This window comes from Lissotriton helveticus, chromosome 2_1 (genome assembly GCF_964261635.1).
Source record: "Lissotriton helveticus chromosome 2_1, aLisHel1.1, whole genome shotgun sequence".
In the NCBI taxonomy this organism is placed as follows: Eukaryota; Metazoa; Chordata; class Amphibia; order Caudata; family Salamandridae; genus Lissotriton; species Lissotriton helveticus.
Window position 1 is genome coordinate 1,044,779,079 of NC_136059.1, and position 19,881 is coordinate 1,044,798,959.

The window sequence follows — 19,881 nt, forward strand, 5'->3', positions numbered from 1 at the left end:
CTAAATGATCAAGCTGATCATTTGGATGATTGGCTCCGTCTTGCTAGCAACAGAGTGGCCCCTTATAAAAATATTAAAGCTAAGCGCCCCCACGACGCTCAACGGTGGTTCACGGACCAACTCAAAACGGAGAAACTTGCTTTGCGGCAAGCTGAACGCCGTTGGCGCCTTAACTATGACCCACAGCTCAAAGTCGTTTATGTCAACTCTTTAAAAACTTACAAAAAATCGATTTTGACAGCTAAAACGGCTTACTTTTCTCAAAAAATTATGGACTCTCACAGTAAAACCAAGGATATTTTTGCAATCGTCAATGAGCTTTCCCTGCCTGATAGGATCACCCTCCAACCCCAGCCCACCCAAACCCTGTGCGACTCTTTAAACTCATACTTTATTGATAAGATCACAACCATAAAAAATAATATCCCGACCCCTGCATCCCCCCTTCCTCCTCCCCTCCCCCCAGGAACCCTAACACCCTGATGGAGTTCTCTCCAATCTCGCTAAAGGAATTTTCTTCTCTTCTTCTTAAAGTTAGCTCAGGCTCCCCTAACAACTGCTGTCCCCCTCAGATCCTGAAAGAAGCTTTCCTTGCCTGTCCGGGCCCCCCACTGGCATTACTTAATAACTCCCTTGCTACGGGGGGGGGCCCTCGCTCCTTCAAACAACAGCCGTTTTACCTATCTTAAAAAAAAACAATGCGGACCCCACAATTCTAAGCAACTACCGTCCCATTTCCCTCCTCCCCTACTTAGGAAAGATCTTGGAGACTTATGTCACCCGCTGCCTGACTTCCTTTATAGAGAAATCCTACTTCCTTGACCCCCAACAAGCCGGTTTTAGACCCCTCCACTCCACTGAGGCGGTCATAGTAGCAGTCATGGACGCCCTCAGGAAAGGTGCCGATAAAAACATCTCTCAGGCCCTTGTCCTTTTAGACCTTTCGGCAGCTTTCGACACGGTCGATCACGTCATCTTGATCGACCGTGTCCGCAATGCCGGCATTCAGGGGGTGGCCCTTGACTGGCTCAGATCATTCCTTGACCAGCGCTCACAAGCCGTTCACTTGTCTACCTTTTCTGCACCTTTCACATCCCTCTCCTGTGGTGTCCCCCAGGGTTCTGCACTATCTCCTCTTTTATTTAATTTATATCTGCAACCTTTACTAGCGTCCCTCCGCAATTCCCCAATCACAATCTTCAACTATGCAGATGATCTTCAGTTAATTTTTCCCATTGATTCATCTCCCTCTACCCGTCTTAATTTTCAGGCCATTATGCTGACCATCGCAGAGTGGATGTATCACAGCCAACTAAAGTTGAACCCCACAAAAACTGAACTCGTACTTGTGGGGGGTTCCACTAATCCATGGAATTCCACCTTCTGGCCAACCTCCCTGGGGACGGCACCCACCCCGGAGAGAACAGTGAAGAGCCTGGGGGTGATTATCTCTGAAGACCTCTCGATGAGACCACAAATCAACTCTGTCACCTCATCCTGTTTTTTCCATCTCAGGCGGATACGTAAAATCAGTAGGTTTCTCTCCCGGGATGCCTTAATTCAAGTCTGCATTGCTCTTATCACCTCCAGGCTCGACTACGCCAACATGCTGTACGCCGGGATTCCCGCATGCCACCTCCATCGGCTGCAGCTGGTGCAGAATCAGGCTGCCCGCCTGATTTTCCGCCAGCCTAAACACCAGCATGTCACTCCCCTTCTTCGTGGTCTCCATTGGCTCCCGGTTTCCAAGCGCTGCACCTTTAAGCTGGCATGTTCCGTTTTTAAGGCCCTCTCCGAAGCAGCCCAGCCTTTATCTCATCCGCTTTGACACGCCACATTCCCCTCAGAGCTCTTCGCTCTGCATCCCTCAATCTCCTTGTGGTCCCCAAATTCAAACGTAAAAAGCACGGCGGATTGAGCTTCTCTGTTTTGGCCCCCTCCACTTGGAACTCCCTGCCATCTACACTTCGTCTATGTTCCAGCTACGACTGCTTTCGTAGTTTACTAAAAACCCTGCTCTTCCAGTCTGCCTACGAATAACCCCCCACCCTTGATCACTGTATTTGTCAAGAGCGCCATGAAACCGTTGGTGAAAGTGCGCGGTATAAATAATTTTAACGTAACGTAACGTTTAACGTAACGTAACGTACACGCTAACTTTAAGAGAGACAGGCTGGTTGGACCATTTTGTCTACCTTGAGGGATTGCTGCCCGGGTTTTCGTCTGCCAGATTAAAATATTGGCTGCCATAAAGATTGAATTATAAGAGCAAAGAGTACACATTGAGACCAATAGATACGCCATAAAATATCGGCATCACTGCTCTATCAACAAAGATACCAGAGAAAAGTGAGGAGCACCAGCGAGTGTCTTCGAAATTGATCCAATACTGCTAAAGATCTTACAGAGTGGCCATTCTGTCAAAAGGGTCATTGCTACATGCTGTTTCTGTTGGCCTAAAGATGGTCTGAGGGATTCACATCATAGAAGAACGAAACGTTGACTGTACTGTCCATTTCCCCATGTACAGATGTATTTTAAGTGACTGTTTTATTTATGAGGATATATGCCACTGTTTCGATTAAATTAGGAATGGATTGTTACTCATGAATTATAGGTCAAAGTGTACTGTACCTTTTTCATGTGTATGCATTGAATCAACGTTAGTGTTGACTGGACCCTGCTAAATTTGATTTATAAATGAAAATATATTTATATATTGATTATAAGATATTCCCGTGTGTGTTGTGTTGTTTTGATTTTCTGCGCATTAATTGCACAAGTGAGTGAATTTATTTGCACTGGGTTAAAATTAGTAAACATTGAATTATGTTAAATATAATTCATAAGGAATCATATTTTCAGAGTAAAATCCCTTGTTGGCACACTTTACCTGACATTACCAGAATTGCCCAATGCTCCAAGGGTGTATTGGGTTCTCCCACCTTATTAAGGCAGCAATATCCATTAGGCATACATTTGTTAGGAGGCGAACACAAAATACTGCTATACTCTGATGATATCCTTTAAGACCCTTTTCCATCTGCTACTGTCAATTCCCACACTAAATGTACTAACAACATTTTCAATGTTTTCTGCATATACCATGAATTGGGGAAAAAGTGAGAAGCCCCATCACCATTAAATAGACTGCATGGGCATTGTTAGGTGATTCCGCTTTTAGAAGGATGAATCCCTGTATTCTTTTAAACAGAGACCTAGACAAAATATTGAGGGACAACTTGTCCCCACTACCAGCAATGTTACTCCCCAATCTCCCATCCATGCTAATATAATAAAGAGAGAGCCCAAACCTTTGAGGTGGGTAATCTCAGGAACCACAGCACCAATCACAACACCCAACACAGCGTTGGAAAGGGCAGTTGCAGCAGAAGGACATAGGCTATGCAGACGCCTACCATATACATTTAAAAGGTAAAAGAACCGTGCCAGCAAAGTAGTCCCTTGTGGGCGTGTCTGCGTTGTGCTGTGGGCGTGTGCTGGGGGCGTGACAAACGCTGGGGGGCATGTGGTACGTTCCGCCCTGCATGCCATGTCTCATATCGTGTGCTGTGGGCGTGTGCTGGGGGCGTGTGCGGGGGCGGGATTACAGTGAAAAAAGCAAGCGTTGTAACCAATATTTCATTGTTTTTTCTTCCCAGGTTCTGTACATTCCAGCTCCGGGTGTCCACCCTGCTCCCTTTAAATACCCCTGCACCCCATAATCATAACGCACCCTTACTCCTTAAAATACCACAACACCCTTAAACACTAACCCATCTTAACCCTATAAATATACCCTGTACCCCAAAACCCAAACCTATCCCTAAACCCTAAAAATACCCCTGTACCCCAAAACCCAAACCTAGCACTGAACCCTATAAATACCCCTGTACCTCAAAACCCAAACCTACCCCTGAACCCTAAAAATACCCTTGTACCCCAAAACCCAAACCTAGCCCTGAACCCTAAATATACTCCTGTACCCCAAAACCCAAACCTACCCCTGAACCCTAAAATACCCCTGTACCCCAAAACCCAAACCTAGCCCTGAACCCTTAAAATACCCCTGTACCCCAAAACCCAAACCTACCCCTGAACCCTAAAAATACCCCTGTACCCCAAAACCCAAACCTAGCCCTGAACCATAAAAATAACCCTGTACCCCAAAACCCAAACCTACCCCTGAACCCTAAAATATCCCTGTACCTCAAAACCTAAACCTAGCCCTGAACCCTAAAAATACCCCTGTACCCCAAAACCCAAACCTAGCCCTGAACCCTTAAATTACCCCTGTACCCCAAAACCCAAACCTACCCCTGAACCCTAACAATACCCCTTTACCCCAAAACCCAAACCTAGCCCTGAACCCTAAAAATACCCCTGTACCCCAAAACCCATACCTATCCCTAAACCCTAAAACTATGCCTGTACCCCATAACTCAAAACTATATCTGAACCCTTAAAATACCCAAACACCCCAAAACATATACCTCAGTACCCCAAAACATATACCCCTATACCCATACTTACCTTATCCAAACATTAAAAAAAACATGCTTTTACCATTCATGCATTTACAACGAATTTTGTTGTAAATGTATGCGTGGTAAAAGCATATAAAATGTAATGCCATGCGTTATAATGGCATTGCGGAACCATGGTACTTTCTTAACCCCTTCAGCGCGGGTGACAAAGCCAGCTCGTCATGGGCGTTACCTGCGCTGCGCGCATGACGAGCTGGCTTTGTCACAAACAAGCCATTTTTGAAATTTCAGCGCACGGCGGGAATTCGCGGTAGCGCTGAAGCGGTTAATGAAAGTATGCGGAGTGATGGTATACTGAAAGAAAGTTGCGGAATAATGGGTGTTTACCCTCCCCCGGTAAGTACATTGGAGGCACGGCGGCCCACATCTCCAGCAACATACTCATATTTTTTCACCACCGATTTGAAAAATGCACAGGTCTCTCTCATTGATGGCCAGCACCGACATACACTTTTAGACACACCTCCCGCCACAAGTTCTAGAATTGCGAACTTTAGAGCTGGGGAGCTACGTTCGAATCTCGGCATCAGCTCAACATCCTGTGATTCCAGGCAAATCGCTTTGTCTCCCCGTGCCTACCACAAATGAATGTGTTCTTCTGTATTGTAAATTGTGCTCATGCCATGTTGTTGAGTTTGCGCTATATAATATTGCAAGGAAAAATAAAGTAGGGAAACTCGAGTTCACACACTACTGAACGCGCACTCTTAAGTGCATCAGCAGTGCACTGTGAATCGGAGCGTTTCACAGGCCTGTCACAGATAAGAAATGCTATCAAAACGAAATCCTACAAAGCAATATACTACTGGCCGGCAGCAATTCATACCCGGACAACGTCGGGACGGGCTGCTAGTGGTCATATAAATTGCAGTTCGTTGTGTTGGGGAAAGCTCAAAGTGCTAAACTGAATGATGCCCCTAAACTTAACTGTATCTTCTCTATGATACCAAGTACGATATCGACTGGCATACTACATTCATTAGACCATAGTACTGCACAGTTCATTTTGGGTGGCTCCAAACCCCAATTGAAAATGGGCATGCTCCATGCCACACTTGAGATGTAAAGACTGAGATTAATCATGGATTCAATTGATAAATGCAATTATTAGACCATCATCAATTAATAATTGTTATTGATAAAGAAATGTACCACAATGAAAAACTAATAGATAAAAAATATAAGGATTTTTTCGATTGGCAGACTGAAGATTTTGCCGCTCTTTTGGAGTGCCTAAAGCTCACCAGAGTACAACTAACGCATTATTGATCCATGTGTTTTTGGTGCGAGGTCACGCCAAGAAAGCATGGCAAAATATTATAAAGGTTGTTGTTAAAACAAGACTAACACGTTTAGAAGTGTGATTAGGAGGCACTAAACTTTCAAATTACAGACTTAGATTGTCCCATGTGGAGATGCATTGGTTTACCCATCAATTGAATTAAGGGAAATACATGACCTTTAAGCAGATAGGAAACATTTGGCTTCTGAGACATTGGAAGGCAGGTATTTTGCCTAAACTTCAAAATAGGCCCCAGGACACGACCACTTTAAAAAAAACAATCTGCATACTTAATGATTAAATTAATACATGTGAGCTCATTTGGGGTGGTTTCCAAACAGACTGAATAATTATAATGCAGGACAATGCAATAGTAACTGCATCTGTATTCCCTTCTTTTTCATTTCGATCGTTGGCGCTATGAATAGTTCAATAGAACTGAGTTTAATTTACACAGTCTTTGAATTGGGAGTGAATCCACTGCAAACTAAGGAACTGATTGTATTTTGTTTTTTCTGTGTGTTTTGCCATACAATGTTAGATACTTCAATAATAAAAAAAGTTATAAAAACATTATGTAAGTGGTTTAGACTAGGTCTGAGAGGAATATTAATTATTCAAGCGTAATCAGAGTAATTTAGGTAATTCCACATTACGCTTTGATGTGGAATTACATTATGTGATTATGCCAAATCGTGTAGTTAAGAGTAATTTGGTGACAAAATCATACGGCGAGAGCATATTTAGAAACATGGAGTGGCTTCTCATGCTGTTGTTCACATTCTGCACTATTTTCTTATCACAAAATACATTCTTGCATCCATTTTGGATCCAAGGGTGCATTTTGCACAGTGATATTAGTGCCAAATGACCGGAGTAAATTGAGGGAAATTCCTACCCCAAGTGCACATTTAGTGAGCATAAGCAGCTATTCGCACTTGCTATTCATGTTCTGTTGCATTTAGTGCTACTGCTTAGCCCAAAATTCTTCCTTGCATAGATTTTGGATGTGAGGGGGAATTTTTGCACTAAGAAAATAGTCCTAAATGCAGACGTACTAGACATGTGTAATTCTGTGCAATCTTGCAGAGTTTTAAGGGAATTCCTCTTGATTACTCTACACGGATATACACCAGTTATGCCCAGCCTGCATACATTTTCTAATCATGGGTATTTCTTTTTCAATAACTTCTACATAAGTTATGTGAAAACAGAGCACCCATGATGCGAAAATGTGTTATATAGTGGCCTGTGATCTCCTGACTCTTGCCTCTCTTTCCAACACTAAGAATATCTAAGCAGGCTTCTTTCCTTATTTGCTGACCCTGGAAAATGCAAGTCAGCTCATTTCTCCTTTAATGAGACACCTGCTGTCCTTACAACTTGCTCGACCTATGTCATTGTACAAGACTAAAGTTAAGCATTTCACTAATTATTGTTTTTTGGGAAGCTGGAACAGTTTTTTTTATTTCAAAGTATTTTATTAATTTTATAAGCAGATACATTAGCAATTCTTTTACGAGGTTAGCCAAACGTAGTTTGTAGAGCAGTGGTACAGGTACTTAGAAAATGTATATGTTTAGCTAATCCCCTCTAACTTGACTTGCTGGAAAATTAGGCAAAGGATGATAGAAAGAAAGAAGCAGGAAAGAAAGGGGTGAAAAGAGGATACAAGAGAGGTTCTGTAGCAATGAGCCTAATTGGACTTATAGCTGTGTGGCAAAGCCAACACCCCACTGGCTATTTTGTGGCAAGATTGGTAGCCATGTAAGCCCCCCACGCCTCTTTGGTCATGGTAGTAGCGTTCCAACTCGCTCGCCCCCACCCCCCACTGGGGAGGGAATCAGAGTGGTTTCATGAGGGTTCGTCAGAGTCCAGGTACATGTTGAGTGACTTCCACATCCCCCTGGTTGCTGGTCTCCAGGGTGAGTTCTGTAGTGCAATGTTATCTGCACCTCTGAGGTGCATCACCCAGTTGACCCAACCTTTGTATGAGTTCTTAGTTGTGTCTTTCCAATTGGTCAGGACCATTTTTACTGCTGTGTCAGAAACAGGTCTAGTAGGTCTTTGTCATGCTCTGATCTTAGTCCTGTGGTCATGAATGCGGTGGCGAGGGATGAAAATTCAGCTGTTAGTGTGCCGCCCAGTACTTTATTTATGAATCAAAGATTTTCTCCCAGAACGTTTTGAGTGTTGGGCAATAGAAAATAAGATGTGCTAGGTCCCCCTTTTCCTTGCTACAGGTCCAGCATAGATCATCTTCCCTGAGGCCTAGTGAGAAAAAATGAGCAGGGGTACAGAGAGCCTTATGGAGTAGCCAGAATTGTGTTTGTGATAGTACCGGGGAGATTTTATTACTTGAGGCAGAGGTCCCTAATATAGCCAGTTCTTGCACATAAAGTGAGTTATTGCTTTGTTTTACCCAATAGTTAGTTGTCTTATTGTTATACATACTTTTTAACTGTTTTAAGCGTATTAATGTAACCCCTCCTTTTCTGTATTGTTACTTTTATGATTTTTTATTAATCGAATAAAGTGGTACTGAATTGAAATTGAATTGTCTTATTGTTATGTTTGGTGGAGTTTTTGGGCGTAGAAGTTTGTAGACATGTGATACCTGGTGACCTAGTCTGTTGATTTTTGCCATGTACTGTGGAATTGAAGGTTTGGTGAGCGTTAGTTTGGCTTTGGATAGGGCTGTTTTGATTTTCAGAAAGTTGTGGAATTCAATGTCTGTTAGGTTATGTCTAGATTTCATTACGGCAAACGTGGTGGGATATCCCCCTTCTTCTAGTTGGTCTGGATGGGAAATGCCTCTCTCTTTCCATGTGTCGCGAGCTATGCATTTTGCCTTGTATCTGACCTTGCTATTGGCCCAGAGTGACTCCAGCTTAGAGCCCTTTATGCTGTTCTCCATTTTCTTATCAACAGCTGTATTGGCTGAATATGTTAACCACATTGATGTCAGATGCCAGATGCATTGGTCTCTGCCCTTGTTGCCCTCTGTTTTGCATATTCGTTATTGAACCCCTTTCCATTCCATGAGCATATCCCACCACTGTTGAAAGTTCAATGGATACTGTTTAAAACAATTTTAACAAATGCGCAAATATGCAGAAACTAGGGGTGGCTCCTTCGTAATGGCAGAGGAGCGTCACCCTACTCATCAGAGTCAGTGACAGAAAAATAAAATGATAATGAAAAAATACCATTTTATTTTTCTGTGATTGGCATGCATGTATGGCGGGTGGGGCTGTGCCACGACGATCGGGTGAAGAGCACTTAGAAGTGCATATGTAAGTTTGGCCGGTTATCCTAGGCCGGCCAAACATGCACACTTCGATTTCTTCATTTGTTATCCTATCACTGCTCAATTACATAGTTGGAAATCAGGGAAAATCCAGACCCTTCGTCCAAAGGCAATTTGACTAATTTGTTTGCCCTACGAGACTGTCTTATCACATGATAAAACTGATCTAATTTGCAAAATAATACAAACAACTTGGGGGTATATTATCAAGAACGGCGTTAAAAATTATTGCCGGTTTAGCGGCAGAAAACTGCTATCAAAACGGCGATAATGGGCTTGATAATAAGCCCTTGAGATTTCCAATAGAAGTCCATGTTCTGATGTGAACATTGGCTTCTATTGGAATTCTCCAGGGCATGTTATCAAGCCCATTATCGCTGCTTTAGCAGCATTTTTCTGCCGCTAACCCGACAATAATTTTAACGCCATTCTTGATAATATGCCCCTAAGATTGGAATATAAAGTAACAAATATAAAAAACAAAATGTGGCTAAAGCTACCATTTCCGCTGTCCAAGGGGGCTATTAGAAAGACCAATGTCAAGTTTTCATCATGATGACACACAGCCAGAAAATGGGTTCATAGTTAATGCAACACATACTTCGGATGTCAGTGCTAATAAATAGCCCTAGATGTGTAGCAAATAGAACTACCTACAGATTAGCAATCAATGGGTTGTTAAGTATGATATTCAATATTTTGGTTGTTTTAATGTAGTAACAAGATATACCCCAAAAAACGTAGCCTCTCTTTCAAGTTGAGTGACAGATATATACTTTCAGTTTACATTGCCACATCTTCTATAGGAGAGAATGGGTAATCTCAATTTAATTGACAGTCAGCAAATCGAGGGACTCCATAGCCTGCAGACATTAGAATTCAGGTAGGTCACTTCAGGCGAGTACACCCGGTTATATAAATATGTTCCGACATAGTTCCCTGGAGTTTGATACAAAGGTAAATGTGCCAAACTTAGATACTAAAACCTAGACAAGCCATAACTATCCAGAGATACTACAAGGAGATCCTGTCTAAGTATTCTCAGCTTGAAGAATGATATCACCTCCCTGATCTAGGATGTTAGCACAACAACCAATGTGATAGATATAAGACATTTGGTTATTATTTGAGAGGTGTGAGAGCCCCAATCAAGTCATAAACACAATCCTTGTTAGAGTGAAAACAAAAGTCATACATAGAACTGTGCTTAACCCTCTGATAGCTCGGCACAAAAGAAAGCAATGTGTAAAGTATTTATGCAGCACTCAAACAGTAATAAAGTGAACAATCCAACCCAAGAAAAATCTCAATTTAAAAAGTAGAGTAAAATGTAATAGATAAATGACACCAACATTACAAAAAAATCCAATTGGTACAGCCAGAGTTATAACTTTTTAATGTTTTAGGTGAAAATAGCACCCAAAAAAGGCAAAGCACACTTGCAATTATCTGGTTACTTTGGACTGGGGTAGTCATAAATTCAGGTGGAGGAATGATGCTGCAGCAAATACAAGCATGCCACTCCTCTACAACACATAATCAAAATATTTTGTCTCAAAAATATTATAAATTGTAAAAAATATCTAAGAATAAGTTCCCATATCAAGTCTATTGATAGCCCTCTAAAAAACAAAAAATGATTAAAAAAGGACATGAGAAATTAAAAACGAGATATAAAAATAACAATAAAACAAAAGAATTCCAGCACATTTTCTTTAAAAAAAAAAAATATATATATATATATATATATTAATATTGGCAACTCAAGAAGGGAAATTTGTTGCTATCTGTAACATGCAAGCAGCACAGAAAACAAAATAAAGGTTATCAAAAATAGTATCACTACGTCTGGCCACATTGCAAACCCCAAATACACAATAATTATTGAACAATCACCCCATCTACATCCTACAATAATTAATCTACACATGCTCTAATGTGCTACAAACATACACTAACTGATACATGTATGAAAAGTTACACTTAAAATGATCAAACCTAACTAAACTATTTATGAATAGCCCAAAGTGGTAAAGTTACTTTAAAATGGAAGAGTAAATGTAGTAGCAGCAAATTTAAGTATGGAGATTTACCTTCATGCACAAGCTCCTATATCTTCCTGTGAACCGTTTTCTACAGTTGTAAATTGATCATTGAAGCTTAAACGCACAGATATAAGTGTCACCTACTTTTGTGTTTTCCTACTCATTTTCATTAGTTTTAGGTTTCAATGATTAGTTGCTTTGGGAAATCCAGACCATAAGCAAGCAACACAAGTTAATATATATCGGCAGATAAAATAGCTCTTTGTGAGCTTCAACATTTTTTTTTAGAAATCATTTTGCCCTTATTATAGCTTTGCTTTACTTCAATGAGGTCCCTTTCAGTTATGTCATCAGGGACAAGTATCACGTGATGTCACGTCTGTGATATCATCGGAGTCACATATAACTTTCTGTCACTTCCTGTGATGCAGCAAAATACAAGTAGTATGATGTCCTGGATTTTGACTGGATGTTAAGTAGGCAGGAGTTTAGGCAAGAACCTATTTTTCACATTAATATGATATTTTAACTTGTATTTAGAGGAGGCTAGATTACATCATTCAAAATGAAAGTCACTAGCGTCCCATATTCAGGTCTCTACTTTTTTTGTGTATTTTGTGGTGCCGAGAGAGGTTATTGCAGACGCTTGCTAAAGGTGTTTTTGGCTTAGATATTATTTAGTGTAGATTGAGGGATTTTTTCGTTTCTTTGCTTAAATGTATGGGTCAATGAAGAAGTTGAACGTATTCATCAAGATCAGCGCATTCCTTGCACAAGTCTTGGCTTGAAGATTACTTCTCAGGTCATTACTGGCAGGCATTTGTGAGGACTTGTCTCACATAATATATGTAATGGAATTACCCGAAATGCAAAACATTTTTGGTTGTGCTTATCTGTTGGAAATAGGGAGCCACATGTGCAAAGAGCACGAGCCACGTTTGTCGGTCACTTCAAGTCACTGATCAATAAATAAGAGAAGTAACATCATTTTTACGTGGATTAATCATGGCTCAATTGCTTTGGAATGTTCTATTTAAGTGAGCAAAGACTTTCTGCTCACTGTGACCTTTCATCCCTTAACTGTTTTATCCAGCATGATGGACTATAATACAAGCAGCATCACTTGTGATGTCATTGAAGTGGCAGAGCAAGTGCTGGTGCTATCTGCTGTGCCATTGGCTTTACCATCGAGTGCTTTGTCACTTATGATACTTCTGACATTTTTAGGATCGACATCAACTGTTTGTACTGTTTTGGTGGTATAAAGCATGTCGATGCTTTTGTTATAACTCATGTCGCGAAAGCATTTTTCACATACATTTCCTATGCGTTGTGCAAATATACGACAACATATTTCAGCAAATGGACTAGGGAGGTAGCCTGAACAGGAATTTATTTTATAAAATGTGTCTTTGCTTATGATTGTACCTACGTTTTTAATATTTCAGATCTTTGTAAGATTCTTTAGTTTACATCGCCGGTTGTATTTTATTTCCTTCTTTCACTTCCCTCTAGTTGAATTAAGGACATTGCTAAGTAAAACCCCCAGAGCAGATGATTATAGGTTTGACCTTTTGAGATTCCGTGCATTTCCCACTTAATCAGGGCTGGAATGAATTGCTGCTAAAGGGGATCCATGGCATCCCTGTGGGATAACAGAAGCCACGGAAAGATAATGAGTCTTCTTTACTTCTTTTCCCATTCTGCGTCCTATCCCGGCTTAATAAAAGCTCTAAGCGGGGCTACACAGCTGCAACAAGGCAGCGGCATTGCTACAGAAAAAAAGAAAACATAGATGTGAAATCGACATTTGGAGAAGGTCAAAATCAATTCATTTTCCCAGTTCAGATTGTTACCACGTGTTTTGTTAAAACAAGGCATAGCGACGTTTTATTTTTCAGCGTTCCTGATTTGGACATAGTAATTGGGTTGCCATGGCCTCAGCAGCATTGAAAACAATAGTCCAATGTCTATCTGATCTTGTTAAAGTAACATGGTGGGATCTAATAGATTGCTTCAGTTTGGACACTGATACATTCATCAGCCAAAGTCTGTTTTTCCTTTTCATATATGTCTCTCAAGCATCCATGAAACTGAACAGCATAATAGATGTAATTAGATTGACTGTAATGGGACCGAGTGAAGCAAGCAATGAAACTCCCTCTGAGGAAGCAGAAGCAATCAGTGCATTTGGTCCCCAGGACTAAAACAGCTTTTAACAAGGTTTGGGGCTGAGGGATTGTCAGTCTGGGCTGTAGTGCTTTCCCGTGAGACTTTTTCTTACAGGGAATGCAAATCTCCACTTACTGGGGCTGCAGAATGTCAAAAAACATTAGATTCTTTATTGCACACATAATGAATCAAGCTCTAGCTGGTAATACATTTTGCGAGTCAGTAAATCAATTCTTACCAAGTGTTCTAAAATCAGAAAGTGTATTTCATGTGTACTTTGAATCTATTATTTGTGCAGTTTACCTGGAGTCACATACAGTGCAATGCACTGTCCAGAAACTCTAGCTGCACGTGGGAAGGCTGAAATATACTGAGAGGTTTTACAGACAGGGGTGGCATAGAAGCGTCATAGTATGCGCACAACGTGCCTTTCAGTCCTCCCAAACTCCCCTCCCTTTCCTCCCCACTGTGCCTAAGAACTCTTAGATTCAGGGTATGTTGTCCAGGGTATAGCCTTTTATTCACATTAAACAAGGTAATTCAAACTACAAACCAATACGAAAGTACATGTATCCTACTTGTATATATAGGACATATTTACAACATCACATTGTAGTGGCATCAACATGTTAAAGGCAGTAAGGCAACTAGGTACAACATTAAACTTGAACTTGGCCTACTCGGCCCACTAAACACCCACTCTGCTGTGCACATTGTGCCAGCAGCCCCCAACGTTCTACAGTAAACTATTGCACTGCTTGAAATCCTAGCGCACCGGCCCACTGGGGTACCTGAATAATGGCAGTCTCCCCAAGGTTCTAATCAGTCCATATGTTGTGGGTTAGGGCAAGAGAGTCCAGGACCACCAGCAGGTCAGTCCCCCCTCCACGCCTACCCGTTGTACACGCCAATACTACCCCCTCCTGGGGTCCATCCAGTCGCTAAAACTCCATTGTTGTTCATCCCCATTTGTTGTTTACTGTCAGTGCTCTGCAAGGGCCTCGCTCTTCTGCCGGGTGGGTGGGTGGTCAATGACATACCAATGCTGCTTGCTTGAGATGCAAGGGGACCAAGAGGCCGGAAACCCTGGTGCGCAGTCTTAAATGGCCATCCAGGTTCCTATTGTGCCCCCGATGATGTCACCGACCTGATCTCTTTGCTCAACCCCCTTTTGGTCCCGGAGTAGCTCAGGCCCATGGCACAACTAAGGGCGCTCCTCCCCTAGGCGCGGGGGGCACCTGTTCATAGTACGTGCACAACGTGCCATTCATTCCTCCCAAACTCCCCTCACCTTTCCCTCCCGCTGTGCCCAAGGACTCTTAGATTCAGGCTATCTTGTCCAAGGCGTAGCCTTTTATTCACTTCAAACAAGGAAATTCAAAACCACAAACCAATGCGAAAGTACAAGTATCCTATTTGAATATATAGGAAATATTTACAACATCACACTTTAGTGGCATCAACAAGTCAAAGGCAGTAAAGCAAATAGGCACAACATTAAACTTGAACTTGATCTTGAACTTTCCCTTCTCGGCCCACCAAGCACCCACTCTGCTGCGCACATTGTGCCAGCAGGCCCCAATGTTCTACAGTAAACTGTTGCACTACTTGAAATCCAGGGCACCGCCTACCACACTGACCCACCAGGATACCTGAACAAGGCAGTCTCCCCAAGGTTCTAATCAGTCCATACTTTGTGGGTTAGGACAGGAGAGTCCAGAACCACAAGCAGTTCAGTCCCCCCTCCCCACCTACCCGTTGTACACACCAATCCTACCACCTCCTGGGGTCCATCCAGTTGCTGAACCTCCATTGTTGTGCATCCCCATTTGTTGTTAACTGTCAGTGCTCTGCACAGGGTGAGAAGGTCCCTGGTGCCCTCGCCCTCCCCCACCCCAGCGCTGGCTGTGCTTCGCAATTGCCCACAGTATAGTCTGGATAAAAAGCTATTGCCCTTTGCCCGACAGATGCACACCGTCCTGATGGAACAGCTCCCTTTTCCCTAGCTGGAGCAAGTTGTGCCCAATTGTGCCCATGGTGAAACCTGCTAAGATTTTTTTGATTGAATGGTTCAGCTTCTATATCAACTCGTTCATGGCCCTAACCGGAGTGCCCAGCCCATACCGCCCATGGTATTACTACCGACCACAGCATTGGTGTTGTCGGTAAGTATTTTCAAATCCATGGCATGCCAGCATGAATGACCAAAATGACCGTGGTGGGGACTATTTTTGATTCTATTTCTTGATCAAGCCGCCCAAACAGATCCTGCAATCGTAGCCCCCGCACCCAATGATGTGCAAACCCCGCGTCCCACTCGGCCTTCGCCAGACTGGAACTGCAGAATTGCTGCTCTGAGAATAAAGAAATGCCCGCACCAACATACATGTACTGGCCTGCGCTCATCAGCTGAAAGAGAGGGAGAATTGCTGTCATGACCATGACTGGCGGCCCCTGGGCATCATTCCTCCATTTACACCACATTTGGCTGCATGTGCCTCTCAAAACATGCTGATCGCCATCGACCCACCCTTTTGATTGCCTCTGCTGCCAGGCCCATAGCTGCTGCTGTGGTGGCCGCCCCTATGCGAATGAATTGGAGCTAAACTGCACTGACTTCTCACCCAGGTGGGCCAGCACCTGCCTACACACCTGAGTGAACTGGTATTGCGTCATTGGTGCCCCATCCCTGTGTACTAGAAGCTTGGTTGAGGCCACCACTGGGAGTTCCCTGAGGAAATCCCTTGCCAATGCCACTGGACAATACGCAATGCTGGGTACCGCATTTAATTTCACCCATGCGCCTTTCCTTATCGGGTCTATCTTTGACCTCCTGACCCTAAGATGGATCGCCCCAACCTCCAGGAGGACATCTGTCATGTCTAGCCCCCCTTCTCCTTTCTTTGAGGATGCCACCAACTCTCAGATGCGCAGGGCCCCTAAAAAGGCAAAGTGTGTAAGCAAGGCTGAATAGCTTTACCTCATATTTGGCCTGCAAACCTGCTGCAAGACCGCTAAAATCCTCCCCAACCTCTCCATGTTTATAGGTTGTCTGTTGTCCTCCTTCCGTACCCTAAAGTCCTTGATGGGATCCCTGACCCCTTTTAACCCAGCAAAGAAGGCAATGGCAAACAGTTGCCTGCGCACTAGCGTCAAATCTTTCCCCCGTCCCTTTGACCCATGGGAAAACCCAGTACTCCTCCCGGGGTGAACCTTTATGTTTCATTCTCTGATCTGATCAATGCATCGTACACCCCCCAAGCCTTCTCGTACATACATTTTGTCTTATGTGCCAGCGCTGCTGCAATTAGGTCTGTGGCAATGGGGCACCAACCTCCACAACTCCTCTGGGAACTACGCCACCACTTTGTCCGCTTGCAGCCACCGTGCTCTGAACTCTGCCAACTTAGAACAAGACAAATTGTCAGCAACTGCATTATCCACCTCGGTTCATGTTTGGCAGAAAAATGCACGTAATGCAAGAGACATAAGCAAATAAGAGTCTTCAGCAGCCGCAACACCCAAAGGCATTTTGCGCTTGGATTATTGATTGCCATGACCGCTGACATGCTGTCTGAGCAAATAATTATCCTGCTGTTGGCTACTGATGCACCCCAAATGCATAGGGCAACAATGATGGGAAACATTTCTAGAAAGGTAACATTGTGTGTGATCCCAGATGCAATCCATTCCCCTGGCCAATGCTGCATGCACCATCAAGAGCACAACGCTGCCCCAAACCCAATGCTGCCCACTGCATCTCTGTAGAGGGCTTCCTCCTTGCTGTTCCATGCTGGTTGCTGCCACAATGGTGTCCTATTAAGATTATCTAGGAACCCCTTCCATGTCTCTAAGTCCTCTCTGACCTCTACAGACAATCTTGTGTGGTGGTGCTTTGCCCGCAGGCCGGTCATTGCTCATGCGATGTTCTTTGAAAAAACTCTTCTCTTCTGTATCACTCTCAAGGCGAAGTTCAATTACCCTACCAAGACCCGCAGCTGATGTAGCGTAACCTTACTGACTGTTAAACAGGTGTTAACCGCATCCTAGAACGCCCTCACCTTCTCTTGAGGAAACCTACACTCCCCTATCACTGAGTTTGACTCAAAACCCAGGAAAGACAAGCATGTCATGGGGCCTTCCATCTTGTCCTCAGCCTAAGGTATCCCCAAAGCCTATTCCAGCTGCTGGAAGCCCTGCAGAGCCCCCCTACATACCTGGGTTGCCTGGGGAAGCCATGAACAGAAAATCATCTAAGTAATACACTACATCATCTGATGACACCAAATCCCTCACCGCCCACTCCAGAAATCTGCTGAATGTCTCAAATACCGACCACGCTAAGGAATACCCATGTCATGCACAAGTCGAGTAAGTTCTGACCCTCAAAAGTGAAACCTAGAAAGCGAGTTTCCTGTAGTTGCATGGGTAGAAGGCGGAAGCCCGTCTCTATGTCTGACTTGGCCATCAGGCCCCCCTGCCTATCTCTGCAGTTTTGCAATGGCTTCATCAAAGGTGGTATACCGCACTGTGCATAGTTTCTGGTCCCACCCATCATTTACTGATAAAGCAGTGGGGTAAGAGAGGTTGTGAATCAAGCAGAATTTGCCTGGCTATTTCCTTGGGACCTGCCCCAGGGGCAAATAAACTAAGGACGCGCATGGTGGAGAACTAAATGGACCCGCCCCCTCCCCGCACACACCTCCTTCATAATCATGTCCCCCACCAGCTCAAGCTGTAGCAGGACTGACAATTGATGGGTGGAACTGGTGTACAGGGTGTGTGGGAAGGAATGCGGATCCAGTCCATGAAACCTTAGTAGAGCCTGTGTGCGTCATATGCTATTTTTATATTTGCTGAGAAGATGAGTGAGAACGTGAAGGCGGATTGGTGAAGGGAGCTGGCTAGCATTAAGTGGACTGTCGACCCTTAGGGGTTGTTTGTTCTCTCTGCTTCCCATGCTTTTAAAACATTTATACTCTGGATGGCCTTGCCCCCGCAGAAGGAACAAATGTGTTTAAACTTACATGCTGCCCCCTTGATAGATTCCTTCTTGTTGCACTGCCAGCAGGCTAGTTTTTTGTGTCCCATGCGTCTGTCAAAATGAAAGGACTGAGCCGCCTTCCCCGTTATCTGAAACATATTGAACTTTGTGTGCCAAATATTGATCTCCCTCTGGTCCCACGCTATTTCTCGCCTAACTGCTTTCAACTGCCTAAACTTGATGTCGTAGTGTAGCCTTGCTGACCCTTGAAATGAAACAATTTACCTTGCGCATGCTGCATCGCCAACTCGGCGATGCAGCGCGCTCAAGGTAAATTGATTTATTTATTTAATTACTTACCTTACTCCTGTCCATCGTATGTTGGACTCGACTACCCCACCACCCTGCTCCGCCCCACAGCACTCCCTCTGCAAGCCACCACTGCAAAACATAGTATAACACGAACACCATGTTGTCACCTTGCTAGCTACACTACATTAAGTATAATTCATGCCTCCCCATGCACTGCTTATCCCTTTTTTAATTTTCATCAGTTATAGCATGTTAAATTATAGCATTTGTAACAAGACAAATGACATCTTAAATTACGTAATGTATTAGAGCACTGTGTATGGTAGTGGGCAGCCGTACGAACACAACGGGTTCAAAACCCCAAGTTTGAATGCCCCCCTGCCCCGCTTACTTCGTTTTCTTTTTTTTGCAGAGTCGTGGATCTGTGGTTCCCTGAGAATTTACACAGAAGCCTCGCTAAGAGTTGCAGAAAAAACAAGTATTTTGACTGCAATAGGTCTTGCATTACTAAAAAAGTTTGAGCTAACGGCGTTGCATTATTATTAGCAATGCTAATAGCTCAAACTTTTAGTAATGCGAGACCTATTGCATTGCAAATGCTTGTTAACCTATTGACTTTGCCAAGATTTCAGCCCAAAAAAGAGCATAATTACGACCTATGCTCATGTGCTGGTAAACGTCATGGCATGATGGTGCCCAACGTAATGCATTATACATGTATATGTATGCCACACATACAGCATGACTCTGGGCATCATTTTTGTTTGTTTTTTTATTTATGATTTTCAACATGGCAGATGCCACTCAGAGCGATAAATAGTAAATACATATGCAAAAGGACTTTTTAATAACGGAGTGGCCTGACAGTAAATGGCACCCTCTGTTCAAACCCCAAAAATTAAAACCCAACTCTCCCTTTTCAAAAAAAATAATAAAAGACAGAAAACTGAGGAAGGAAGAAGATAGCAATGGATGAAAGGGTGGGGGACTGAACACTGGGGGAGACAGGCCCAATGGGGAGTGGGCACAGGAGTGACAGAGGAGAAGGAAATTTGAATAAAATAAAAACAAGCTGAGTTGGGAGAAGCACTGATTTCTCAAATCTTGCTGAAAGGATTCACACTAAAACACAAAAATCATACTTACTGGGCAAAGATCTAGACTACTGCCAAATTTGATGTAATTCTGTTCTGCGATTTTTTCTGAATCGCTGTTCAAACTTGCTCTGA